A 9871-nucleotide genomic window follows, 5' to 3' on the forward strand; every position below is an offset into this window, starting at 1 on the left:
AATCACACATTATTTAATTTGCCATCACAATCTTAAATTGTTTCTTGTGAATTGGAAATTTGCATAATTGGATAAATTTAACCACATGACTAATTCACTTGTAATTCAACAACCGGGTTTAAACCCAAATCGATTCCATACAAACAAAAACTAATACTATACCAATGCTTAGAAGCAAAGATGGTGAATATATTTAATGACCTTGTTAAAGACTTGTAGTACTTAGCGATGCTTCACAAAAGCTAATTCTTGCTGGTGTAGGTACAGGCATATCTGTTGGAAGATTTGGCATTGTTGCCTCAAACTTAAGAACTTGAATTGCTTGCCTTATGGACGGCCTTAGATTTTGATCAGGGTGAGAACACCAAAGTCCAATGATCATCAAACACTCTACTTGTTTTTCATCAAAATTTGTTTGTAACTCCTTATACAAAGCCAAAAGAAGGTCCCCCTTTCCATGAAGATTCCAAATCCAATCTACCAACCCCATTTCAAAATCCTTTCCCATTGGATTAATTGACCTTCTTCCAATAACAATTTCTAAGTAAACTACTCCAAAACTATACAAATCTAACTCTTTACTAGCCCTACCCATTCTTAAATATTTTGGAGCCATGTATCCTAAAGTTCCAGCCACTCCAGTTGTTTGGGGACCTGGCTCATGATCCATAAATCGAGCTAACTCAAAGTCACCAAGCTTGACATTGAAACTAGAGTCTAACATGACATTGCTTGTTTTGATATCTCGATGCACCACACATTGTTCCCACTCTTCATGAAAATAAAGCAATGCAGAGGCCAATTCAAGAGATATATTGTATCTCAATTCTCAAGTGAGAGGAGTCCTCTTCCCAAAGAGGTGAGTATCAAGACTACTGTTTGGCATAAACTCGTAGATAAGTAAGAACTCACCTTTTTCATGACACCATCCTATGAGTTGTACCAGATTTCGATGCCTAAGCTGGTTAAAGATCTTCACCTCAGTTATGTATTCTTTCTTCCCCTGTTTAGACCCTCTTGAAATTTTCTTCACAGCAACTAGCATATCTAAATCAGCTAAGTAACCCTTGTAAACAACACCAAAACCTCCTTGACCCAACTTCGTCTCGTCTGAGAAGTTATTGGTAGCTGAAACAAGATCACTATAAGAGAACCTTCTTGGTCCTGCACCTTTCTCAAGATCCTCATTAATTGATGTTAAGTTTTTTGTTGCAGCTCTCTCCTTTCTCTTTCCCTTCCATATCCACAATATTGCAAATGCTATAACCATCCCAGCTATCAGAGCACCACCGGAAACGATCAGGTCCACTATGTGTGTGATGTTTCGCTTCTGTTCCACCATGTATATCCAAGCATGAATTGAATTCCCATGACAAAAGCGTATGTCGCTCAATATATTGACTGGTAGCAGCTAAAAAACCAATTGTGACCCACTCAGGCAGAACCTTAGTCAATTCAATTTGGTAAGAAAGACTAGTATCCTCCTTTGTGTTAGAGGTCCTTTGGTAGGTCCAAGAGACGCTCAAATTGTTAGTGACAGCGTTGTAGAGAATCGATACATTTGCAGTATCTCCACCGTGTAAACTAGCATTCCAAGTGGTGTAAACTGCAGAAGAAATTGAGTTGTTGTTAATTCCGACATGCTGAACTGTAGGATCCCATTCCTGGTTCACGAAAGAGTCGAACTCAACATGAACAATTTGGTTCTGAGATGAATCACTGTTTGTGGTATTGAATAGGCCCAGAAAGCCACCAACAGAATTTGGTGGGATCTCCAGCCCAACAGGAGCCAAGAAGAATGCAAGCCCATGACCATAATTAGGACTGCCTGCGTATCAATAATGAAGGAGAAACACGGCATAGAAAATTGACTTTATTCATCTCTATGGCTCGAACGGAAGGTACAGCATCTCCATGATATATTATGTTTGACGTATTAGACTCAAAGGGAGGCATTTGGAAATAAACTGAATGAGCAGAGGGAAGAAGATAAAGGAAGAAAATTAGAGGTAGCTTGAGTAAGTTGTAGAAAGTGGTAGCCATGGCTTGGAAAAGAGAGAGGACTGTGGGAGAACAAAACTGCCTATTTGATCTGAACTTTTATGTCAAGGCTATATGAATAAAAATGATAACCATTAACTTATGTCCTGATGATGTTCAAGTTTCAATGAAATAGAATTATATTTCTTCCTGCAAATATAGAGATAAACTTTCTACAAATTCATCGCCTGCAAGCAGCAAAATAGGGTCAACTATGAAATGGAGTGAAATTTAAAATAATAAGGTAAAACGCATCAATACGTCTAATACTTTCTGATTGTTTTGATCAAGTATTTTTCAAATAAAACACTTAAGCATTTTATATCAATTATCAAGTGTTGAAGATCAGTTTCTAAAATTAAAAACAAAGCTTTTTTTTTTTTTTTTTTTTAAAGAAAAAGTGTTGAATATAATTTTATAAAGGACGTACTGCCGGAGATTTTTTTTTTTGAGGATTAACAAAAATTGACCCGGGTTTTTCCCTGTTGGAATCGATCCACATATGTAGACAAGGGCATCCAACTCCAAAAAAATAAATAGAAACCAATGTTTTACTTTCCTCCATACATTTCCATAAGTTTCATTTTTGGTCATCTAGTTTTTTAACATCCTTTTATTATTATCCCTACTATCCTCTTGCTAACAAAAAATACTGATATGACTAACGAAATTTTAACATGGCACACTTAAAAATGACATAGTTATGAAAATGATTAAAAAATATTTAATTAACATTAAAAAAGCTACATAAACATTTTAATGAAAAAAAAAAAAAAATCCATGTCAAGAAAAAATCTTTGTTCCTTGGTTTGAAAAAATAAAAATAAAAAAAATAATAATTTTTTCCAAATTTCTCATGTCAAATGTTCAAGTCACTTTTCAGTTAATCCATATGAATGAATCAAAATAAGGTACTATCGGAAGATGGGTGTTGTAAGTTGTTTAACACATTTTTCATGTGTAATTAAGTTTCCAAATCTGTATCTTCTAGATTGAGGTGTGATTTTAGACTTTAGTTTAGCTTAGGATATTTTGTAGTTTGAATTTGGATATATAATCAATTAGACATAAATGACCAATCACAACTTAAAAATCTAATAGTAGGTGATGACTCACTTAAATGAATAAAGAATAAATGAAAAGATATATATGCACATACACCCACTCCAAAATCACACAATTCATGAATAGCAAATAATTTGTGTTGCCAAAACTCTAAGTGGAGAGGATTGATGTTGAAATTCAGCATCAACACACCTCACACACCACCACATGCTACTAATAGAAAAGAATCTACAATACATCCAATGCATGTAATACCACCTCCACTCACAGGTTCTACCCATTCACATGGGCTAGCCACATGCCTCACATATCTACCATGCACCAATCAAAATCCTCTTATACAAATGTAGCCACCCATCACACAAGCATATACCCACGTCAATTGTAGCCATATCAACAGAGCCCTATCATTTTAAAAAGAAAAATCCTAGGGTCATCACAATCAATTCCACACATATTTTTATTATATTTTGGTATAACTAATTGTGTAAGCAGTAGGAAAAAAGAAAATAATTAATTTATATTAAAGTAATAAGCAACCAATTAAAATTTACTACCTAGAACAATTGTGAAAATATACTTATAGAACTAATTGTGAACATGTGATTCTAAAATAACTACAACTTACTACCACAACAGTAATCATGTCACACCGACACGTGAGTTTGATGCCATGTCAACATTTGTGCCATGCCACCTTGCCACACCAACATCATGCAATGCAACCACACCATACAAAATTAGCACCCATGCCGCATCATCATTTTTGTCATGTGATGAAAGCCACATTGTTGGCGCGCCAACATTTATTGACGGTTGACTGCCACTATTGAATATTGATAGCTTTTAGACCTCATCAGTTTTTTTCTGTCACCAGGGATCTTTCTCACTCCATTTTTCAGGTAGATACCAAATTTACCTTGGAGTAGTCTTCGGCTTCAATGTCTCACACTTCCCTTTTCCCCCAAAAAAAAAAAAAAAAAAAAGTCTCACACTGCCATCTCTAACAGGTCCTCCAATACCACAACAACAATTTAGTTCCGAGGTGATTCATTGATTATGGTGTAGAATAGGAATAGATATATAGAAATCCACCAGCTGAAAGTTGGTGGAATTTCAAATCAAATGGAGAAGACAAAAAGAATCTCAGCCATTATCTTAGTGGAGATGCCTTGGGTGTCCATAAATATAATGAATGAGAAGTGCGTATTACAGTCAATGGATTTTCTTTAATTTAGGGTGGCAAAGTAAGCCCAAACTTATTTGTCCATTTAAATTTATCTACTCTAATTAAATTTAAATCCACCTAATTATTAGTTGAGTTAAATGGACATCAACCCAATTCAACCCAATGATTATTGGGTTTTATCTAAAAACCCAATGAGGCTCATTTAACTTAAAAACAATATACCTAAATTCAACTCAGTCCATCCCATTAAAAAAAAAAAAAAAAAAAAGACCTCAGACGTTTCAGTGTTTTGGGGTTTTCATTTTCCATCATTTTCTCGACCTCCAAACACTTCTCTCTCTCTCTCTCTCTCTCTCTCTCTCTCTCTCTACACAAAACCTCATAAAAAGACGAAATAAAATACAGAACACAAAAATATATACAGAAATGAAGCTCGCTCAATCGGTAATTAAGATCCAGATCCGTTGTTTCAAATAGCGACCCCTTCGTCGTCGAGTGGTTGACCCCATAGAGAGTAGAGAACATTGTTTGCAACGCACAGTTGACTTCCACGGTGGTCTTGTAGGGTTTTGGCAAAATATTGAACGCCAAAGCCAGCTCCAGCGGTATCAACAACTACGAAAATAGTGTCAAATCATCGATGCTCAGTAGCCCAACCTCCCATTCCGTCACTCGGTCTTCATCGCCGCCATTTCTACCGCCCACGAATTCGTACTCACTCATCTTCATCAACATCAAATCATATCTGAATACTCTTAGAATTTGTGAATTCGATATTTGGATCTAAAAGAAAAGAAAGAAAGAAATGAAAATAAAGAGAGATATTTTCTCTCTCTCTCTCTCTCTCTCTCTCTCTCTCTCTCTCTCTCTCTCCACCCTGTTTGGTTTCGTAGAAAGTGTGGTAAAATATATGGAAGAGAAAATTGATATACTTGTTTTGTAAAGTAAAGCGTGGGAAATGTTTATAAGAAAAGTTTTTTCTTTTTCCCGGGAAAGTAGAGTGGAGACTAGAGAGAGTGGAAAAGGGAATCTAAGAAAATGTTGGGGTTTTCACTTTAATGGCATTTTGGTAATTTTGATAATTGAGTAAGTTGGGGTTTACCCATAATAATTGAGTTGGGTTAGATTTGGGTTAGAAGAAATTAATTAAATGGGTTTTATATACCCAACCCAATTATGCCCACCCCAAACCCACCCATTTGACACCCCTAATTTTCTTGTATGAGGGTCCTATAAATAGAGGCACCCTCTTAGCATAAATGGCTCAACCTGTTTATCCACTCCTTATTTCTTTTTTTAATTCTTTTCTTTTTTGAGAAAATCCTTATTTCCTTATACGTTGTACCATTCCCATCCTTTTGACTAAGATAAAGTATTTATTTATTTTCTTAAGTTGAAATTGCTTGTTCGTTTAAACCCCACAAACAGATTGTTTAACCTAATTTATTAACCAAGATTACTTAGACTAATTCTCAGATTTAAGTTAAACACAAATGAATCATATCATGTAAAGATGTAGAAAAATAAATAACACCATGATATGATTACCCAAGAAAACCAATGAAATTAACCGTTTCAAGGTAAAAATTTGGGGAGGATTTGACCTAGCTATCCTCAAGGTAAACCAATTTTACTAAAAAAGAATTGAATTTTTTACAAAAGATTTAACCCAAAATCTAATGCAACCTCTAGTAGTAACTTACTGACACGACCACGTGCAAGCTCCGAATCTACGGACTCCTTCTCTTCTTGAACTTACAGCAACACAAGCCGCCTTGCTTGTGACTTTGAGATCCCACTCAAAGGTTTCAACAACACAAACTCTCCAGTTTGTGACTTCAAGACCACCCTTGAAGGTTTAGATCATCAGCAGTTGTTGATCTTGTTGCAGCAACTTCAGACCTATCGGATCTAATGATATGAGAATGATTTCTTGTAGTGACTTTAATAGAGGAAGGCACAATACCTTTTAGATCTCACAAGAGCACCTCCAAAGTCTCTCAAAAGTAGGGGTGTGCAAAAAACCAAAGAACCGAAAAAATCGATTCAAACCGACCGAACCGAAGCAAAAATTTCGGTTCGGTTTCGGTTCGGTTCGGTTTCGGTTTTATTAAATAAAAACCGAAAAGTTCGGTTCGGTTTTCGATTGCAAATTTTAATAAACCGAACCGACCGAACCGAACCGAAATATATTATTATAATATAATTTATATTAAATATAATAATATATAACATTTTGTAAATATTTAACTTATGACTACTGACTCACCTTCTGACGCTTTGGCTATTCCAAAAAAAAAGCAAAAAACACATACACGCTTTGGGGCATTGGGCAGTGTACTTCCATCACTTCATATTAAAACAATTCAGATTATTTAGTGATTTAAAATTAAATTTTCAGTGATTCAAAATTCAAACAAATGAAAATAATCTAACGTTGGTGGTCAACCAGGGGATATGATTTGGTCTAAAGTAGCTTTTTCAATTTTTTATTCTTTACTTTAGTCATTTTCTTGGCCTGCCACAGCTTTTATAATTTTTTATTAATTTCCTTTAGTCATATCTCTGGTTATGGCAGTGTTTAGCCTGCTTCTTGTCCTGTAGCTGAGGCGGATAGGCCTGTTGTGGCTCAAGCTCCTATTCTCATACTTTTGTACTCTTGCCTTTTTTAATATATCAATTTCTACATTCATACCTCACATTTTTCAGTTTACACCCTCAGACTTTCCACTCTCTCTCTCTCTCTCGTTCAGACTTCAGTTCAGACAACCTCCACAGTCCCTACCTCTCACGCCGAATCACCCTCTGCCGTCGCCTCCACACGCCACCCTCTCTTATCGCTGTGACTATGGCTGTGTGACGAAAATGGCATCAGCAGCAGGGTCTCCACCATTGCCACCACTCCAAGACAACGTCAACGTCGAGCGCCGCCTCCGGGAAGCCGAGGACCATCTCCGCGAAGCCATAGAGGAGCTCCAAATCTGCTTGATCATCGGCTTCTCATCTCAAGAGTCAAGACTCACAGTGAGTCTCTTTTGAAAATCTTGATACCCTCTCTCTGTTTTCTGTTTTGGGTTTTGTTTAATACTGAATCTGAATCAATAAAGTTATGGCTTTGAAAATAGTGAATCAAGATCAAGATCAAGATCAAGATGTTTATTTTTTCAAGTTTTATTTGTTAGGGATTTGAAAAAATGATAACCCATGTGCTGGGCTGAATCTCTGTTTTGTGTAACAACATACTGAATACTGCATTTTTTTTTAAGCCCAAAATAGAAAATTTTTGGAAAAAACCAAAGTCCCAATTGGCCCAAACTCCAGGCCCAAAAACTGAAACCGACCGAAACACCGACCGAAACCGAAACAAACCGAAACCGACGGTTTGTCAACTATTTCGGTCGGTTTCGACTGAGACTTTTACCAACCGAAAATTTCGGTTTCGGTTGGCTGGATAAAAAAAAACCGACCGAACCGAACCGATTACAGCTCTACTCAAAAGCTCATAAAACGTAGTTAGGGTTTTTCTTTATATACTAGAAGTGTTTCGCTTGAAACCCAAAACGTTTAAGCAAAATTTGGGCAGAAATAAAATTCTGCAGAAATTTCATGTCTGCAATTTTCAATCAGTCGGATCTAATTTTCAATTGGTCGAATTTCACTGAATTCAAATTCTCCTTTCTGCAGCTTGAATGTTCTTGTATTTTGACATGTAGTACCTTGAGCATTGTCTAATCAAACCTATAAATCTAGGAATCTATATCTAGACAAGTTTGTGCTCACAATTTACCAATTGTTCTAAACTTTAGAACCTAACAATCTCCTCCTTGGCAATCCGTGACAAAACTTACATACACAATGAAATGTTCAAATACAAGAACAACCCTATTACAATAAAATGCGCAATTATATCACAAATCCCAATCTAAGACTCCTAACCTAGAAGTTGCTAGAAGAGGTAGAAGGTCTTGATTAGGATGTGTCTGTCTTTCTTGAAACACTCAAAAGAGTACATCACCGCATGTGTGGAAATAAAGACAGATAAACAAAAAATAACATATATGCAAACTAACTCTCCCCCTAAGTTAGATACATCAAAAACAATAAAATTTATTTTCTCCCATTTTCAAAAACAATTTCATCTATTTCTCCCCCTTTTTGTTATGTATTGACAAAGACAACCCAATCAGAAGGTAGAATTAAACATACAAAATAGAGGATAAGAGAAAAAAGATAATCAAGGGAATACAAAACAATTTAACTCTATAGAAAATAGAGGCAACTCCCCCTATGAAGAGCAACAACTCCCCCTATAAAAATATGGAAAACAAAACAAGTTTTGGGAAAAGCAATTTTAGGAAAAATTTAGAAGGTGGAGAAAACTAAAAAGACACATTAGTTGAGGATACACATGAAGGAAAATATTTTCTTTCAATATATGCAAACTTGACACTATGTGACCCATAAACAAATCTCAACAGTAGAGAATATTTGCACATTTATTATCCACCATATCTCAAAAAAAATATTTCCAATTTTCATTAGTTCACACATCAAAAAAAAAAAAAAAAATAGCATATACTAAAATGTACAGAACTCAAAAATTAATCAACCAATTTTTAAATCAAGTTGAGTACCCAATTTAACAAAGTGTGTGCGTGATGTGTGTGAAAACAATGAGAGATATGACTACAAAAATGCAAGATAGATAAAGAAAACAATATAATGCATGTTAATCCTAACAAAAATGATGCATGAAAAGACAGATTGATCAAGAAACTAAAAACCGAAAATTTTCTAGTTTCAATCGGTCAAAAGAAATCGAGAGAACCCAAGACTTTTAAAAGAAAAGGCCATTTTTCTCATTCACAATTCGATCGGTCAAAAAACAGACTCGGTCGATCGAATTTCAAAGAGACAAATTTTGAAAAATTCTGGAAAATTTTTATGTAGAATCATTTGAAAAACTGTTTTTATGATATGACATGAATGTTCATGACTTCAAAACCAAATTTTTCAAAAAGAAATTCAACTTTAACAAATTTCCTCACTCTTATCTTTTCTCACCCTAAAAATGCATTAAACACTTCAAGAATTTTAATTTTGGTAGGCCATAAAACATAACATACAATCACATGTACAGAGTTTAACAAAGATTTGCTTGTGACGTGTGCAACTGCTAAGTGTATGAGATACTCACAAGGTGATATGTAAACAGAAAATAAGCACAATTTCTACAGTATTCATTACATAAGTTTGAAAGTGACTATCACCTAAGAAGTTACATCATATAACTCCCACATCTCTTAGAAAACACGCTTACACCCATGCAATTTTTTCTTTTTCTTTTTCTTTTGAAGCTTATTTTTCCTTTCTCTTTTTTTTCTTTTTTTCTTTTTTTTTTCTTTTATCTATTGTACAATAACATCTTAAGTATTTTGCTATGCAAGTGCTACACCTTACCGAGCACAGCTTTTATAATTTGCACATAGGTGTTCATGATTGGTGAGTAACAGTGGTGAGACGGTTATTTATGCCTTAATCCTTACAATCAAAAGAATGTGACTTCAAAATCAAGAG

At 35.1% G+C, this 9871-nt stretch overlaps 1 pseudogene; it reads right to left on the reverse strand.

Moving 5' to 3' along the window:
* Nucleotides 1-205: 205 nt before the first annotated feature.
* LOC115994026 lies at nt 206-2043 on the reverse strand (annotated as a pseudogene).
* Nucleotides 2044-9871: the final 7828 nt, after the last annotated feature.

The sequence above is a fragment of the Quercus lobata genome, chromosome 6, assembly GCF_001633185.2.
Source record: "Quercus lobata isolate SW786 chromosome 6, ValleyOak3.0 Primary Assembly, whole genome shotgun sequence".
Lineage (NCBI taxonomy): Eukaryota > Viridiplantae > Streptophyta > Magnoliopsida > Fagales > Fagaceae > Quercus > Quercus lobata.